Source organism: Polyodon spathula, chromosome 1 (assembly GCF_017654505.1).
Source record: "Polyodon spathula isolate WHYD16114869_AA chromosome 1, ASM1765450v1, whole genome shotgun sequence".
NCBI classification, from domain to species: domain Eukaryota; kingdom Metazoa; phylum Chordata; class Actinopteri; order Acipenseriformes; family Polyodontidae; genus Polyodon; species Polyodon spathula.
Window position 1 is genome coordinate 83,390,892 of NC_054534.1, and position 20,686 is coordinate 83,411,577.

Genomic DNA, 20,686 nt, shown 5'->3' on the forward strand with positions numbered 1-20,686 from the left:
TTCCTTTTAATTTGCATGACATCAGCTGCCTTGTACTTAGAATTTGTGTGTTTGCTTGGATACCATTGGAAGAGACTTCAGTTTGGATCATCTCAGTGTCACTTTAAAATGTTACCCAATGGAATTAGCTGTAAATGTTTAATCAGGGGGATATTGTAAAGCATTCTTAAATATTCTTGCCATTATTTGCAATATTGAAACAATATATAATTTTGATTGCAACCTGCAAATTACCTGAACAGCAACTCATGTCTACTAAATTTGGCGAACATAATCACAAAGTATTCAGGTGACTGTGCCAAGTTGTGGAACATAGTTCCTATATTATGCATTTCTCTTTCTCTCCCCCATGTTTATAAACAAATGAAGTTAAAAAAATGCAAATCTGTATGCGTCGTTAATAGTATAAACAGGCTAGGCCATAGTTTGGATCCGTGCCCCTTTAAAAACCATGACTGAGAAGTCTAAAAGTAGAAGTCTAAAAGATAAAAGTAACTTTGAAGTTTCATTGCTTATGCACACTTATTCACAACCAAAAATAAACACAAAAACAAACAAAACCCAGCTCCCATGGAGCATTAACTAAACACATGCAGGTCCCTGACTAACGTGCAGGTTAGCTAAGCTGTTTACCTGACATACAAACCAAAACATTTTAAACAGACCTTTTACAGCTTCCAGTCAGGCTCTTCACTCCACAGCAGCAGCCCAGAACAAACTGGCTGCACTCTTTAAATACCCTGCACCTGGTTCCAATTTACAATTATCTCCAGGTGCAGGGGATAATTAACAAAACAATTAACAATTAAATTAAACAAAAGTGCATTTACACATGTTTTTAGGCAGGGAGGAATCTGACCCTCCCCCCTGCCACCTTAAAAAAGAAATAGCAACAATATTTTGTCCATTCAATTATATGTTTTTAAAGTATTTATTGCACCAACAACTTTAATTATATTACCATTAAAACAACTGGTAGTGTCCAGAAGGGTTTATTTATTGAAGTGTATTCATTATTAATGGCTTGCATTATGGACTGTTCAAAGGTGCTGTGTTGATGGATCATTTTGGATACAAATGTAATTCTTAACACATAAATCTACCACAAAGAGACAAAGCGACTGATTTGCAATGTAATACAGGCCTGTTTTCCATTGTGCTGTAACAATAAGCATTTCCTATCTCATTTACAAAGGCTGCAATTGTTTTCTTTGTCATATATCTGTTGTCCCTGTTGAATTGAGAGTCCCTGGCTACATGGTGGCAAGTATCGTTATAATAGTAAGTGAGCTTGGCTAAAAAAAAAAAAAAACCTCTCCTACCCTCTGCAGTATCTCATTCCCATCTTTCTTAACTGAGTGACTTAGACCAGAAGGATTTTTACTGTACCCCTCCCTTCATTGTCACCCTGCCCTTTTAGTTCCAGCTGTTTGCTTTTACACCAAGTTTCTTATTCTGCATTCATTGGCCGCTGTCACAGTTATGTTTTCTGACCCAAGATGTTGTCCTAAAATCATGAACATCAAAAACAATATAGATTTTAAAGAACTAAATGAAAGCAAAGTCTCACTAAAGCGGGGAGCTGTGGTCATCTAGCCACAGATTCATTCAAGTTTTAAAACACCACAAACATAAATGCTGTACCAGTTAAATTCATGGTTTAATCATTACAGTATAAATCATATGTTTATGATCAGAGCTCTGCATTTACTTCACGAGAGGACTTATAGTTCTGTGTACAGGTGCACTATAAAAAACCTCCTGACAGATACGATTTATTCAACAAAATACTTTAAATTGTAAACTTGGTTTCCACATGATTTATAAAGGCTTTATATATTCGGTAGCTGTTGTCCTATTAGGTTTTAGCCTTACAGTACAGTTGAGCTGACAATGTTCTTGTGACAGCACTACTGTATAACATGACAGAACCGCAGCAACCAACCATATACATGCATAGATAAAAAACACAGAAATCCACAGTTTTTCTTTTAAAGATTACACAGTCAGAATTTACTTCCTTCCGTCACTACACAGTACACTACGCCCAGGTCATCGTTGAAGGGGTTCAGCAAGTTCTTTGATCCTCTGTGTGCACATTGATTTCTTGGCTGCTTCTCTTACTTTAAAGGCCTCTATGTCATACTGAAGCATGTCCATAGACTGTCTAAGAAATAATACATATTAAAAATATATATAGCCACACACACACACGTTTGTATTCCTATACTTGTGGGGACTTCTCATTGACTCTCACTATATATATATATATATATATATATATATATATAATATATATATATATATATATATTATATATCTTAGAAATTTGTAAATGCAAATTAATTTTTATTTAAAATGGCCAATAATTATTTAGGCTCAGCTCACCACTACCACCCCTGTGCTGACTCTGTGAGCGACGAAGAAGAACACACAGCTGTCCTCCGAAACTCTAGAATATGTGCTATATATATAATATATATATATATTTGCATTGTTCCCTCACTATCTTGTAAAACTGTTTGTGATGGTGGTCCACTATGAAAGCGGCTATATAAAAAACATTGATTGACACACACACACACACATTATATATATATATATATATATATATATATATATATATATATAATAGATACCGATATAAAGTGTGACCATAAAATAATGAATGCTGTACATACACATACATGGAAACAACAAATGATTTACAGCAAGACTAGGGGTGGACGTTGTATTGCCATTCTTTCCTCACTCAGACTCCTTACTTACCAAATACCTTGGTTTCACAATAGATCATTGTCTTCTCTTTAAAAATAGGCAAAAGATTTTAATGAACAATTAATCTCACAAGTAGAGTATAAAGTAACCCACAATGTTTTCCTTCTTCTTGGTAAGCAATATAAGATAACTTCACTCGGACGAGTTTCTTACTAACAATCTTGTTATACCGGAATTGGGAATCATTTCCTCTTTAAAAATAGGCAAATGACTTAATGAGCAGACTGTCCAACAAGTGCTGTAGTATTCCAAATATGACCCACTTACTACCAATGTGGAATGGCTGGATATGGCATTGTCTCTTTATGTCAAATAGGTTTCTGACTGAGCATGGCTAAGGACAACATTGCATTGAATGCTGTACCAGTCTTAGCAGTCATCACTCCAGAAAATCATTTTTTGGGGATAAAATAGACAACAAATTGTCCGTATATGGAGCATATTTAGGGTACCACTGAACTTGTGAGACGGATTGCAAATCCTTATGAAAAATGAGACAATTATCTATTCAGGGATACTAAGACATTTAGTGAACAAGTGAAGAGTGAGGTTATCTGGCAAATAACTCCCCATCCCTAGGTGAACTGCTATTCTAGAAAAAGCAGAATATTTTGTGGTACCATTCTACTTGTGATATGTCTTGCTCATTAAACATATGTCTGTATTTTTAAAGTGGAGATGATTATCTGTTGCAGGATACTGAGCTATTTGCAAGTAACGGGTCTGAGTGAGGAAAAAATAGGCAATAAAATCCCCACCCCCAATTCTGTAAGTGCTTTGTTGTTTTCATAATTTGTGTCGGTACTGTGTGCACATATATAAAATGGTTAACAGTGCATTCCCGTTTGTTCATTTTCATGACAAACAATACAGTTTATCTTCCCTTACAAATATTATTTTCACATCAAGGATCGCCAGGATTGCACAAGCAACATTTTCTCAATTTTATTCCCAAGTGTTACTTTGCAAAGTATTTTTTTAAAAAAAAAATTTTTAAATGCTGTATTTCACTATTTGTCACCTGCCAACCAAGCCGTGTTTACAGTTGAGAGAGGAAAACCTCAGTGTTGTTTTTGAAATACTTGCATATTCCAAACTGAAGTATAAATAAGAACATATTATACATAAGAACAAGTTGGACCAGTAATACTGTTTCTAGTAATAATATAAGAAAACCACTCTTTGATACACTCTGGGATTTTCTTCAGTCATACTGTCATGAAAATATACTTCCTTCTTCAGTATAATCAACTCCATATTGATCATATTGTTGACATTGGAACACACTTGTTTAAAGGCACTTTGACATTGTTTCAAAGTTTACAGTTTTAATAGAAATTAATCTCAAAAATGCTTGGAATGCTAATTGGGTTTATTGTCCGAATGCTTAATTTGTTAACCTGTTAGTAAAGTACATATATTTGTTATCATTTAAAAATATTGGAAAATAGTTCTCATCCTACATATCATAGAAATAGTTTCTATATTGGGAACCGTGTATCCTTTTTGTACTGTACCCACCTCATTATTGGCTTAGCTAGTTCCTCTGTTCTTGGGGATGCTGATGAATTTCCAGCACCACTAGTTACCCACATGACATCTCGTTCAGGCAAATAGTTACTAGGAATTTCTTTTTGTTTAGCTAGTTGTTAAATTCGAGACGTAGCCATTGCTTTGCGTGCAGGTTTTGAGACCTGTATCAAAAGAGGATATTTATATTTTATTATTCAACTGCAACGTGCACCTATTTTTTTTTGGATCATTTTTTTAAAATTATTTTATTGTTAATAACAGAAACAAAGCATAAAAAATAACAAAATAAACTATTTACAACATTGCCAATGCTTGCACATTAAAATAATAATAAAATAACTAAGACTGGAACATGTACCTATGACTAAAGTTTATTTGATGAAATACTACCCATGATGATTCCATTCTTTATCATTATCAATATCATCATAGCCCTTGCATTTGACCCCCATTCTATCAATAATTAAAATCAAACACAACTTAACAAACTCTTACTGGACGTATGGGCTGCTCTGGTTGACCCCTATCAAAGTACAGGTGACTGTCTTCTTTAATCTTTGGAATGGACAGGCGTTCCAGTCTTGGAGTACTGCTTGTCATTCTTGTACCAAGGGAGATATATGTCTCCACCTTGAAAATATGAGAATAAGACAAGCAACTGATGAACATCACTATTGCTATTACAGAAAGATCATATCCCACAGTAGGACCAGCTTAATTAGACACTGATGAGACGCACCAGTATATATAAGTATTCAAATACTTAGTTTATGTATCAGTGTGTTAAAATAGTCAAAGGATGACTGGCATTAATCTATGAACAATGACCTGGATAGGAATCCATATGAATAGATGTTATTTGAAAGTAAATGTATTCATTTATATTATATTGTATTGAGTTTTCATTCATTTTTACACAGCAGGCAAAGAATGAGGCATATACTTTTTAGCCAAGGGTGGCACTGTAACAATAGGAAATGTGGGCTCAATATACAAAGCCTAAAGCAAGGGTTATTGGACGTCTGTATTGACCCAGTCATGCTGTTTTCAGAGTGTATATATACTAAAGGACATTGCCGCCTGTGACAGAGACAGAATGATTCTTGGTGATAAATCTCCCTACCTACCTATGAGGGCGCTGTGTAGAGAAAACAGAGTGCCCTGGACTGGATGGCTAGACAATTCATTCTCAGGGTTAGGTGAAAGTCAGTGAGCCAATTAGAAAGAGGACGGAGCTATGTAAGTCATCGACCCGGAAGGGGAGCGATGTGGCAGCTGCGGATTGGAGGAGTGGTTGCAATCGTTAACGAAGGGGGCGTGATTGATGGTACACAAGGGGACGTAGCAGGTGATCTGTTCCTTTGCATGGTTAATGCTGAACCGGAAGAAAGTAATTGTTATCGTGTTTTGTTTGTTTTGACTTGTCTAAAATCTACTTGTTTGTTGTTATTAGAGGGCTAACACGATCCGGAGCTGTGTGTGTTTAAATACCATGTTTAATGTTTTGGGACTGAACCCGTGGATTTAACTGAGCAATACACATCATAGTGTATTGCCAGTTCTCATTATTCTTTACTGTTGACTTTGGATTATAAATAAACCATCATTTCACCAGTACTTTGTTGTTTGTCCTTGTCTTGAGCATTTCATCATCCATACACCTGCTCACTGAAAAACACTTTGCCACAGCGCCACAGAAAGGTGGCAGCAGGTTATGTTAACACACATTTAAGGTAATGTCAATGTTGTTCTGGTGTGCTATTCACAATAATCCAAACATGTAACATAACTGGATCAATCAATGCTTGATATGCAATAATCTTGTGTAAATTCAACTGTACCTGAAGTAAATAAGGAGAAAACTTATTTATGTAAAGATAAATTAAGCATTGAACATTATTATCTGTGTTAATCTAACTTATAATGTATTAATTAATTTACCTGTTTGTCATACTTGAATTCTAAATGACATGTTTTTGGATGTGCCAGGTGTAATACACGTGGAGAGGTTTCATAGGACAGGGCTGTTGGACTAACATGCCATATGATGGAGCCATGACTACATCCTAGATCAAACGCAGGCCTGTATTCAAGAAACAAATCAAACTAAAAGGTCACTTTTATAAAAAGTGGAATCCCCATTACCCTAGTCAGTTGCATGGGTTACTCTGACCTTTCCCAAAATTAATCCTCAGGCCCCTTCCTTCCTATGTGTTCAAACATAGAGAGCGTTGTATCAATAGTCACATCACACACATACAGATATTATATATATATAATATATATATATATATATATATATATATATATATATATATATATATAATATATATATATAGACATAGGGATTGGTAGATTTAAAAATGGAAAAGACAATATAAACAAACTAGTTGGTAAACAAAGTAATTAATATAAAGTGTTTGGGATCAAAACTAAAGATGGGTTAATGAATACACTGTTAATTTATAATGGTTTGTTAAATAAAGGAGATTAAAAGTAATTAAATCAGGTTTAAAATAAATCGTTGTTATTGTGCAGAGACAATACATTGGGGGCATTAGGACCCGGTAGTGGCTACAGGAGTCGGGACCAACTCCAGGTTTATTTAGACTAATTAGCAGATTAATTAAGAATGTTTTAAAGGGTGTGAGTGTCTATGTTTCGGGTGGGTGATAATAGGAGTTTGATTGGGAGTGTTGGAGAGCAAGTGGATTATTGTGAGAGTGGAAAAACGAACTATGGGAAAAGGTATTTGGTTTACGGCTTTGGATTGTGAATGGGTTTTGACGACGAGGGAACAGGATTAGCCTGCCTTGTTATTAGTTAGAGAAAGAACCGTTTAGATAGGGCCCGAGAACGGGTTAGGTTTGGTTTGTTTATTTTTCTTTTTGTTGTTGTAAACAATAAACACACGCTATGGCGTTTCCTGACATCCTGTGTTTAAAGCATTCATTTGGAGAAGAAAAATGTGTGACTGGAGGGCAATCCATCACTATATACAGTGTGTGTGTGTGTGTATATATATATATATATATATATATATATATATATATATATATATATATATATATATATATATATATATATTAGACACACACACAAATGCTCAATGAAAAAACAACCTAAGTTTTACATCACTAGTTCATTGGGCATATACATAATGTTATTTACATTTTAAATAGTGAGCAGATAGGTTTGTTGATTATTTGAGTAGTATTGTTCCTTGGGATAATGAAATACTGAGCTCAAGTCATGTGATTTCATAGAAACACCAGGTGCTCAGTGTTTGGTATTTGAGTTGAGTTAAAATTGACAAAATGAGTTGATTAAGGCACTGGATAAATAGCCATTTGAAAATACATGATTTGAATTAATGCAAGAACAGTGAAAGACATGACCATGACCCGTTTGAGGAATGAAGATCGTCTGGTTGCTATCGGCATTATTGAAGGTGGCCTGTCTGTAAGAGAAGATGTCTGGAGAATGAGATTTTCTCTTTCAACTATCTGCAGACTAATCCAGAGAAATCAGGAAACCGGCTATGTGAGGGACAGGCCACGTCCTGGAAGGCAGAGGGTCACCAAACCAGCCCAGGAGCGTTATGATGACTGCTGCATTGTTCAAGCCAACTGGTGGGGCGGTGGAAGTGTGATGATGTGGGGAGGAATTTTTAACACAAGAACGCCTTTGGGGTGCAGATTGAGGGCAACCTTACTGTTCGGCGATACATTGACAAAGTCCTTGAGGCAACAGTTTTTTTCCATTCATGCAGCCAATCCAGAAGGATCGACTTTCCAGCAGGATATTACAAGATCACATAGTGTTAGATTACAATTGCACAACTTCAAGAGAATAATGTCGAGGTCTTTCCCTGGCTAGCTTTCTCTCCTGACCCGAGTCCAATAGAACATCTGTGGGACCAAATCGCCAGTGCCATCCACAGGAGACAACTGTGACCAGCCAACCTTTGCCAGCTGGCTGCAGCTGTACAAGAAGAGTGGACAAACATCCCACAGCAGACTATCCAGGGGCTGATCAGGTCTATGTGTCAATGCTGCCAGGATTGGATTGACATACACACATGCTACTCCTCCACAGGAACCAAGTATAGTCATGCCATGAAATTAATTTAAGCATTACTGGTGTACCAATAACAAATGAAATAGTGTATATGGAAATACATGGTACAAAAAATATATAGAGACATACCTAAGACCAGGGCTAGCTAACCGGTATGCTAGGTTAATTGGAAACAATAAGACTTTTGCTAGGCTAAATAATTAACACCTTAAAAACAACCTTGGTGATTAATCTCTGGGGAGACAGTTATTCCCTTAGATCAACCATCAGATCATTTTTATTTACTTTTTTCGTAATTTCTGAATCACAAGGTTAAATGTATAGCAGTTTTGTTACCAGACACAAATGTACAATTTCTCTTTTACCTGTTTTCTTGATAACAATTGGAGAAACTCTTTGGTTTCGCCAGCTTCTCCAATCTCTCAGATGGTTTACAATTTAAAGCAGACGGAGGAATTTTCCAAATGGACGACCTTTGACCACAGCTAGGCAAAAAGTTTCCCCTTTGAACAAAAAGAGAATATTGGATACACAGCTTTGATTCTCTCTTCAGGTAATAATTAATTAATCAACAAGAGGGAATTACAGTTTCAAAAGTAATGAGCCTGAGGTAAAACTATGAGAAACAAGATCAATAAAAAAAGAGTTTGTACCCTACTGGTTTAATCAACTTGGTGGTTATTGACTGATACTCACCAGACCCTCTGTGTATCCTTTAAATATCTGAAACACTGGGAATTTACAATACCCATCAGACAGGAACAAAAGACTAGGAATGCATGCTTGCTTGCTAAAAGGATATTAATGCTCAATAACAAAAATTCTGTTTTTGTTCATGACTGTCACATTCTACATAGTGTAAGCATGTATATAATAATGAAGACAACTCCTGATCAATCCATGCCGAGTTTGTAAAAAAATAGCATTGGCAGAAGCAGACACCTGGATTAAATAGCTTGCAAATTAAGTCAGAGTTTTTGGGGAACTAAACACAGAGGCTAGGTATTACAAATTAACAAAAGGAAAAATTAACCCTTTCTAGACAAAACAATGTTTAAAACTAAAAAAAGCTATGTATACCTATTTGGTTTTATTGCAACTAAGGTTTAAAAAAGTATTTTGATCTAATAAGAAACAGAATATTTGAACTAATAAGTCTGTTTGGAGCTTTAGTGTAATAAACATAGCAATAACAACAGAAGTCTTAATGGTTACATCAGTACTACTTGAAAAATAAAACATAAACTATCCCACCTTGCTGTTCCAAATGTATTTGGTCATTGTATAATAATCCGTATGCACCCAAACATCTGCATATGCCACACTGCTAATGTCCAAAATCATACTTCCCGAGGACCTCTGCTGAGCCAAAAAAGTTGACTTCCACATGTACTCTCAGATATACCGGCGCATGCCCAATGAAGCGTTATGCAAGCTGTATGACCTGCATGTTGAAACACTCTTCTCTGTGTGCCAAACATGGTCTATGTGCTGTGTTAGTGGCCACGGTATGTATTATCAATACATAATAAACAGGGATTAAAGTGAGGCAGTATGAGCTGGTATGCGTACCGGTAAAAATGAAAATAACTGGAGTGGCCACAGTATGCTTAGTGGTTTTATTTGAAAGATGTATGATAAACCCCTACAGTGTTTGTCCAATATTTTGTTAACACACATTTGTATGAGAACACTAAGAACACATTGAGAACACACTGAAAAGGTAACATAATATGCTGCTAAGAGGGAATATATATTTTTGACCTAGGTTAATATAATCAGATAGAACTGGTGTTACATATTAAAAACATATCTCATATATACACATATACTTGTATTGTATTTGGTAGCAAGCACCCTGTGAACTCCAGTTCATCTAATTTTTAGGGAAAGGAGGGGTGGAAGATAGTGAACCATGAGCTCACATTCAGTTAATTTTGAAAAGGGAGTCACCGGTACTTTTTTAAAAATATATTATTCACACAAAGAGCTGTCAAAACAAAGCAAATAATTAGATATAATTGGATCTTCTGACGTATTAAATGGAAAAAAACGCCATAAAATCAGAGATAAAACCCCAGTCAAGTATCACTCGACTTGCTAACTACAAGTTGCGTGGTTACTATTTGGTCTTAATCAGAAGTCTACCTTTAACAGCCCTTGTTTTTATATTGTATTCTACAACTACACTTCCATATAGTGGAAGGTAAGAACAATTTTGAATTTCTGTCTCATTTATATAAGTTTGGAGTGTGTTGGTTAAACGGTTTTCAAACAGCAGCAGTTTGTTGTTACAGGCACGTTTCAATAAGATTTGTGGCAGCCATTTCCACATTAAAATTTATCGCAGAAACTTCTGCTTCGCAAACTTGATGCAGGTTTGAATGCTGATGATATATGCCAAGTGTCAGATCAATGGCTTCACCGGTTCCCAGGAAGAAGATTTCAAAAGGTTTCTAAAAAAAGGCGTCAAACGGCCATTTTGGTTTCCGGTCAACACAATTTTTTAAAAGTCAGTTATATTGATACCGTATCAGGGAAGATGCTTGTGAAGTTTGGAGTTAGTCAAGTAAACTGTTTGTCAACTGACGCAGGTTTAAATTTCAAATGTAAAAATATAAGTGGAAGCCATCTTGTTTTATAGAACATCACCATTTTTGTATCCCATTGTTACTGGGACAATAACTTCCAAATTTGGAGTTTGTTGGACAAATGGTTTTCAAACAGCAGCAGTTTGTTGTTAGGGGCGCGTTTTGATAAGATTTGTGGCAGCCATTTTGACATGAAAATTTATCACAGCAACTTCTGCTTCGCAAACTTGATGCTAATGATATATGTTCAGTTTCAGAGCAATCGCTTCACCAGTTCCCAAGAAGAAGATTTTGAAAGGTTTTATCGAAAAATGTGTCATGGCACCAATTGCAAGGACGCAGCATCAAAATTTTTTCAGCATTTGACAGCCAATGTATTCAGCTTGTTACCTGTCAAGTCAGAACCAAATCAGTCACACAGCTTTGAAGCAGCAGCAGTTTAAAGTTTTGGGAATAAATAATAATAATAATAATAATAATAATAATAATAATAATAATAATAATAATAATAATAATAATAAAAAAAGCTTGGAAGCCTAATAATAATAATAATAATAATATAATTATAATAATAATAATAATAATAAGAGTTGCTAGAAACCTTACGGCTCCCAGTACCAGTACCAGTAACAGTACCAAACACTTTAGCAAATAGTGTAGAATGCCATTATTACATATGAACCATGACCCTATCTGCACTGTGTCAGGAGTTCTAAGCCAGTTTTACATTTGACCTTTAGGAGAGGTCAAAGGTCACAGGCAATTACATTTTTTTATAGAGCATACCTGGGTTATATATGTGTTCCATAGTAACCATAGCACTATCTGCACTCGCTAAGGAGTTATTAGCCAGTTTTATAAGTCATCCAGCTTGGCCGCCATGTTTTTCATTGTAGCAACTGCCCTTGACCAAATCTTAAAAGACAACCTGTGGCAATATGCCCCGCCCCTGTGTGTATGCTTATGTTTTATGTTGTATGTAACGTGTAAATGTTGGTGTTTATGTATAAATTGTACAGGTTATAATGTGGGTTATGAGCACAGGTGATATAAAGTGTAATTTGTAATTAGACATGAGGATGGCACAAATTACTTCACATGCTAATTAAAGGGGTATTTGTATGGAAGCACAGGAAGGACATAAATTAGTTAATGTGCAGATGTACCGAGATTCCAATTGAATGATTGATTAGCAATTGAGTCTCAGTACAGCTACATAAAAGGGGCACCATTTCACTCATTCAGGGTTGAGTGTTCGGTGTGTGGAGAACAGGTGAGAGAGAGAGAGAACCAGCACAGTACTTGTTTGTGTCTCTTCGTCCACTCGTTTGTCTGTCTGTTTTTATTGTCTGTTCGTTTTGGCTACTGTGCCATTTTATTTTACAAAGTGTTTTTGTGTCTGTTCAACCCTTTTATTTTCCATACTTAATAAACCGCGGAGCAGCGCTTTCATTCACAATTTCATTCACAGTGCTGTGTGTTCATTTCTGGTCTGACGTCACCACTAAAGCCATTTTGTCACACAACCATACTAGGATCACATGTGCCAATGTTTGGTTCAATCAGTCTAGCAGTTTGGGAGAAGAAGATCTTTGTAGTTTGTAATTATCGTCTGTACTGTGCGATTTTGACATCATGCAGCATGGCCGCTATACCACACAACCTATCAGCTTCATATGAACAGAAGTTAATCTTGGACTATCCCTCAACAAGTTTACCGATTTTCAGCACTCTGCAATAAGTAGTTTATTTTTACTTTCTCTCTTCATTTTTGTTTATTATTATTCCTTCAGTTCATTCGAGCTGCAAAGTGAGTGTCACCGAGCATTTCAATGGGACCACACTTGAACTGCCCAAGAGCCGCATACAGCTTGTGAGCTGTGGTTTGGTCACCTCTGGTCTAGCTCATTAAAACAGACAGATGAGAAAAGGTAGAGGATTTCCAGGCAGCAGATATACATTTCTTTGTTTGTTTTTTTTGTTTAAATATAAAAATGTTTAATTAATAAGCAATAAATAACAGCTTCATTATTAACTCGTTGTTAAAACAATACCACACACAAGTTATTATAGAAAAGTTCTGCAATAATAAGTCCCCTGCATTAGTAATATTATATATTATATATCTTATTCTGAATCTACCAAAACATACAGGAAAGCTGTTATTAATTAGTCTTTTAATTGAAAAGTAGCTTTTTTAAAATGGAAAGAACAAGACATGCCATCTATAGAACAGCCCTTCCACATTATTATGATTAGAACTCACTATTAAGATATAATTATCATACCAGTGTATTATCCCAAGGAAACCTTATCTGTACCACTAACACTTACCTGCACCCCAATATTACAGAGATGGCATTACAATTGATTACTTAGGGTCCTGACACAGTAGCTCACTGGTACTGATATGGTGTACAATGGAATTGCAAAATGTTACCAGACACTGTGGAGTTTCCTATCATTAAATGCCATTGGCAGGTCATGCAATTTGAATGTTCTCATCATTCCATCAATGGCTAATCCTTCATTGTCCATTGAAGACCATTTAGTTAGTGTATTCAACCACCATCCACACCTAATCCTTAACGGAATACAAACCGGTATCATGTGTCTTTGTATTTATAATGGCATGGTGATGACAGCAAGGTTTAACCTTTCTGTCATTTCCCAAGGTCTTTTTAAATGACTTCTGTTGGTGTATAATATCTATGCTCCCTCTATTGTATATGGAATAAACTGCAGTTGCCAATTGAATATTTGTTTTTTGTATTTCCATAGCAATGTAATGCACAAATGCATATTTATTATTTAGTTAATTTGTACATGTGGGCTTTCACCTATCCCTCACATTTAGTCATTTTAAATACTCTCAAACCTAAACATGTTTAAACATTGAAACATATGTGCAATATTTGTAACCATTCAGAACATTTATATTTGACATGCACACTCTATTTGACAATGATTAAACATTGATAATGTTTAAACTATTAAAACCCTATAGTAAAGGACGGCAAAAACTTTAAATTAGTCATTATCAAATGGCAAGAATAGAGGGAGCAATCTCATTGGCTAACTAGTGTTTCAACCTCTTTAGATTACCTTGACAACCATTTTGGCAGGAGTGGGGTAGACTTGGAGGTGCCATTTTATAAGCGTAATAACACATTCTAGGGTGTTCAGATATGTAGTGTGTTTCAACTGCAACATTGCTTTCATAACATATTAAAAAATTACACTATTTGAACACTTTTTATCCTATTATAATACCAATAAAGAAAAAGCATACAAATCTAAAAATACGATACCTGTTCTGTACTAATTCCCCATGGTGGTTTTTCGTGGGTTTAGCAAGGTATAACATTCTTTCTGTTGGCTTTGCAGTCTTAGCAGCTCTACTGATAGTCCATATTGATTGCTGGTTTCCCCACACCAGCTTCCTCCTGAATGTACAGAAAAACATTGTCTTGTTGTAAAAATGCATTTCAAATGTAACATCTGAGTTTAAAATAATGACTGTTAAGGCTACCAACAATCGTTATAAATCACCATTACTGTGACATTCTTTGAAATCTACACTGGTGATTATTTGATTTTTTAAATTTGAATCCTCCCATTTTAAGGCTACGACACCCTAGACGAAATGTAACAAGCGAAAATGTGTAGCGATGCAACATATATGAATATAACCTATATTTTTGATAAGCATCTTTCACACCACAGGCAACACTGGGGTGACACTGGAGCAATGCAAAATAAATAGGATTGAATACAATTTTTTTGCAATTTCTTCGCACAACAACTAGGAAATTGTGGATTCCAGAACAGCTCGAAAGCACGGTGTCCACCAGGGGGAAGCATATCCAAAATGATGGAGGAAAAAATAATACTTGCCGTTGAAAAATACCCAGAGCTTTATGACAGAGTGTAGCAATTATAAAGATACAGAGATGAAAGATAATATATGGCAGTCCATTTCTAAGGAACTGGATAAGCCTAGTGATTTATTGCCAGAGAAGACACTCATCATTTCCACAGCATATTGTCGAATATGTACCGGTCTCATTCATAGCTTTGTGAATAGCAATTTTAATGGTTTTAAAGATCTGGCAGTTTTCAAATGCATCGCATCTGTGTCGCTTCTGGTGTGTCTGATCGTCACTGCGAAAGTCTTGGTGTCTGATGAAAAATCGCGTTCCGTCTGGTGTGTAGCCACCTTTACTGTCACTGAGCAGTTACAAAATGTAGTAGAGCTTTTTCATTGGGTCAGAAAGTTAGGACAGCAAAACTTTGCAATTATGGTCACTTTTTATATTCCACATTTAGTCCTATTGACAGTAATAGAAAGCCATTCTAAATATTACAACCACCCTGTATTCAGGTTTCACTGTATTTATATAAATTGCTGCATTTTCTGTATTTCACAGAATAACCCTTTACCCCATGATGGTTGCTGGACAGAGACACGTAGAGCTTGTAAACAGCACAATGTTTAGAAACAGGAAAAACAATCAATTCCCATATATATATATATATATATATATATATATATATATATATATATATATATATATATATATATATATATATATATATATATATATATATATATATATAATATATATATAATATGAATTACATAAGAAGTTTATTTACCAGTTCTTACCAAGGCCTTGTTGCTTTACATGCTTCTTTATACTTTATTGGTCTGGCCAGTTCTGGTATCCTAATAATAAACAATCATTAATGATTTTATCATATTCTTTTAAAAATTAAATATACAACATCACAGCAACAAGGGTGTTGATGCACACTAATATACATCTCATGAATAGTTATGCAGGCAATGTTTGAACAAACATTGCTTGGCATGCAGAGGCAAAAATGATCAATATCAAACGTAATTTAGACAAACTGTATTGTACCAAAAAAGGTATCGTACAAAGAACATTTAAACCACTCTACCACCATTTATTTTTAAAATATTTCGTAAGGTAATATGTGCACTCCGTTTATAAGAATCACTGCTATAATAATCAACTGCATATAGTGATCAAAACCATTGGGACAAAATCATTCCTATACCAACCAATATAAAATCTTCTGCTTATAAGAATCATTTCGGGGCAAACTGACTACATGTAATACAGTACTGTATCAAGTGCAATGACATGCACAGCTGATAAAGCTGTTTTTGAATTTGATCACATCTCGCCTGATTAGGTATATACGCAACATGGATCATGCAATGATGCAGAAAACACTACATTGTTTGTAATCAAAAATGACTGTGCCACTGCATTGTGCAGGTATGTTTTGTGTGTGTTCTGTGTTAGTGAACATTTGAATAATTTAATTGAAAGCCCAGTACACGTAGCACTGCACGACAGTAAAACTAGACACCCTCACAAAACGATCGATTCTTAAGTATGCTGTAGTAAAATAGGATTCCGCAACCTCGAGTAAACATAATCGTGATCATATAATAAGCTGCTTACCCACGAGGACTGTTTTGATTGTTTTGAAGTGTGGTCCTCAGTAACTGAGCACCATTGTCATTTGTATACTGTATTTAAACTGCTGATGCTTGGAGGCATGCTTTTGCTAATTGTAATCATATTGGTCCACTTTTATGAATCAACCGTCTATAAGAATCAAGTCATCTGGGACGGATGTGATTCTTATAAATGGAGTGCACTGTATATTAATAGTAGCTGGCATGAATCAAATATAGAAATTATAAAACTACATACAAAAATCAAACCACAATTTTTGGTTATAACATACATTACAAAAAAGATTCTGTGCTTACTTTACAGTTTATTATAAAATTGTTATGGGGCAGCATTCATGTTCATTTGCTAACATTTTCCTCTTATATAATGTTTTACCCAAAACTATTTATTTCTCAAGTAGACATATAAATACCCGTCAGCCAATAGGAATATATTTTGGTTTGGACACTATACACAGTATGGATCTTCACACATCAATGCATGCTTAACAAAAAGACAGAATTAATTACTATACCTAGAACTTGGGCATGGTCTGTTGTAATCAACTGCCAAAATAATAACAAAAGATATGATTTGTTACAAAATAATAATGTTACAAAACTAGTAACAAATTAAAATCAAAGTCATGGTGATTCTTAACAGTTTTGTTACATTAAAACAAAGGTGCAAATTGCACTAAGGCTAAGCATTAAATATAATATGTATATTTATATCTCTAACACCTAACCATCTGTAAGAAATGTTTAAAAAATGAATGAAATAACAGAATTATAGAAATGAAAAATAAAAGCAAACAATAAAATGAAAAAGAAAAAGTGCTGATAAATGTAAATATTCCAGTTACTTTCATTCAGGCAAGATCATTTTTACACATGCTTACCTGTTGCCATTATATACCCAAAGAAAGATGTCTTTCAAATAAAGTAACAACTGCAGAGATGAAGTACACCTTGGTAATAATGTTGCTGCTGTTGCTAGGGGCTGTGATCATTCTGTGTAAAACGACCTAGCAACTGATCACATGGGGTGTTTCCTTGGGAACTGAAACCTGAGGGTTAATGCAAAGCAAGCTCCCAGGAGCTTGAAGTACACCTACAGGCCTGACAACTCTGAGCAGTCTTAATATGCACCCTACCATTGAAGAGGTCAATTTGCCATCTTGTAGGGGTGCTTTAATGACACTACACATTTTATATAACCTTTTATTACATATGTAAATAAATAGTTTGACCAACATGGAGGTGTTGGTTACTGTGGTGCTAAAGCATTCATCTGAATTCAGTCACCAATTATTAATTTACTAACAGCTTGCAACAACAGTGCAGGGCTTGCATGCATTCAAGAAATGGTCCATTAAGGTTGCCCTCCCTTCGCTTCTGTAGATGTCAGTTATCTCTTGTGTAATATCTGGTAATTTTACTAGTTTCTACACCCACATTTGTTGCTACAGCAGTATTGTAGCAGCTGGACTTTATTGTGTCATGAAGGCATGACTGGGCTGTCTTCCCAAATAGGTATTCTAAGGAAAAGAAAATCAGCATCTGACTTATCAGTCACAGAACAAGTAAAATATCAACACACATTTTTAAATAAAAGTACAACAAACACAGAAGTTGCCAGAAAGGGAATTTATTATTTGCTGTATCACCTTTACCAGCTGATTCTCTTTACAAAAATCTGGTAGGCTGATAAATCACCAGGTAGTGTAGCATGAACAAAAGATAAAACCTTTGAATCTTTTACAGATTTAACTTTTTTGTTATGCTGCTAGGGCAATGTAGCAAAACTTGAAAACATCAAGTCACTATATGTAGCAGGGGGTTGTAATTGCAAATGTACCCACCAGAGGTCTCTGGTTAGTTAAAATAAATAAATAAATAAATAAATAAGTACATTATATACATATACACAAACACACACACTGAAACTGATACAACGTACTGTCTTGGGACCGTAAAAACAGTATGTTATAACCAAGGTATGTAATAACCAGATACGTGCACATACCCGACAAACCAGCACAAAAATCTAAACCTAGTACAGTACAAATTGATTAAAGTACATATACAATGCATGTAGTTTACAGGTTTATTACAGAAGAATCAATATAAAACAGTGTAACATGTAACTAGTACTGTACATTACTATACAGGAATATTCTGTATTTTAATTATTTAATACAATAATGCTATGCTGCCTTGGATAAAGATGGTCACGAGCAGCTAAAAGAATTAAAAAAAAAAAACAAAAAAAAAAACCCATGTAATTAATGTACATAATTAGTGTCAAATAAATGAATACAAAAAATACAATACTGTAATAATAAATTATAGAAATAATAAAACTGATAATAATAAAAATAACAATAATCATTACCATAGAATCTGCCAGTTCAGGTACAGTACAGTAACCATTGCCTGTACGCTATTATAAGAAGTCTTTTAGGCCGTGGCCACATTAGCATTTTAGAACCGAGTTAAGGGTTCAAAACATGTTTAACAGTGCTTAAATCAATTTGTATCCACAATAAACACGGTTCATAACTGAGTTCAACAACAGAGTTTGAAACCTACTCACTTGAACTCAGTTGTCGGCATAACTGGGCTAGATAAATTGGTTTAACTGTAATCTGGAAGTGAATCATGTTCAAGTCTGGTTACACAGTATCCTCTTATATCCCCTAATGTTTGTGGTAGTACGTTGTCATAATCCCCCTAGTTACATGAGACAAGAGTAAAGAAAAGACGAGCCCGAATTATTCTTGTCATATTCCATTGGTACAGTCAGATATGTTAATGTACTGTAGTACACAAAACTTAAAATGGCACTTTCTCGTAACTCCTCCGTTTAATGAAAAAAACAACATTTACGAAGGGGAAAAAGAAAAACATGTATACATTACATTGGTTTCTGGGATACAACCATCCAGCGAAGTGTTTTTTCAACAACAGCTAGGTTAAACTAACCCAGTTTCATTACGACAATCTGGACACTTTAACACTGTTGGGCTAGAGTTCAGGAAAATTGTTTTTTAACTTGGTTGTCATTTTTTTTGCTCTAATGTGGACAGGGCTGCCTCAGCAACTGCTGCTTTTTAAACTTGAGCTCTTTGACAACATAATTTGACTGCTTTCGTCCCTTTACGATTTCTCCAATAATGCACAGTTTGTCCTTAAGTAAAATTGATGAGTGTTTAGCGCGGGCCATCGTAATACTGCATAAATTATAGTAATAAAGAGCAAGGTCAAGTTCAAACAGGAAGAAGTAGGGCTACGAGTACGCAATATGTGCAGCACAGACCATTGCGTGCCATTGTGGTGCGTGCGTATTAACAGGAAATAACAGGAACTATCAGCATACGTACTAAAAGGAGAATTTAAACAGAATTTTAAATGATTTTATTTGGTTCCATGATATCTATTCTTGATTTCCATTACATGAGAGTAGATGTTAAACTTTACGCTCTCTCCAAGATAAGCACCAACTAAAACGTAGCTTTACAGTAAACTAATGTGATCCATCTGCATCTCCATCCATTTGTGTTGCTTTCCATCTGATAATGTAGATATTCTTCTGTCTGGTGTTGATTGCTGAGGTGTAATGCTGGCTCCAAGGATCAGCTTATTTTGCCTCCCCAGCGCATCAGCAGCAGCAGCACACACAACGGCTGTGATGCTGGCTCTGGGGATCAACCCAGTGCGGTCTCCCCAGCACATCAGCATGACAACCGTTTGGATTGAGCTAAGTAGGGTACATCTCTGGGGTCTTCAAGGTGTTTCCTCGACTAGCCCACAACACCTCAAGAGGGCTCAACAGTGATTCTGGTTTCCCAGCATCACCCCCCTCCGTCCCCCACACAGCTCAGCCCAGCTTACTTAACCATACATCAGCGTTGCTTTCTTTCTATTGTGCTTGAGATCCCTATCCAGAATCTTTCTGTCTCAACCACAGCCAGTTGCTGCTCCTTTCTGCTGCTTCAGATAAGTTCTTCACTGTGCGATGCAACTCTTGGCCACTGAACCTGACATCTCTGAGAAACTGGGTTGTAGAGTGTGCCACAAATCCTTGACAACCCACCTCCACTGGGTAAACTCAGACTCTCCATCTTCGCTGTTCCGCTTCAGCAGCTAGTTGAGCATACCGAAGTTTCTTCCTCTCATACGCCTCATCTAGAGCATCCTCCCA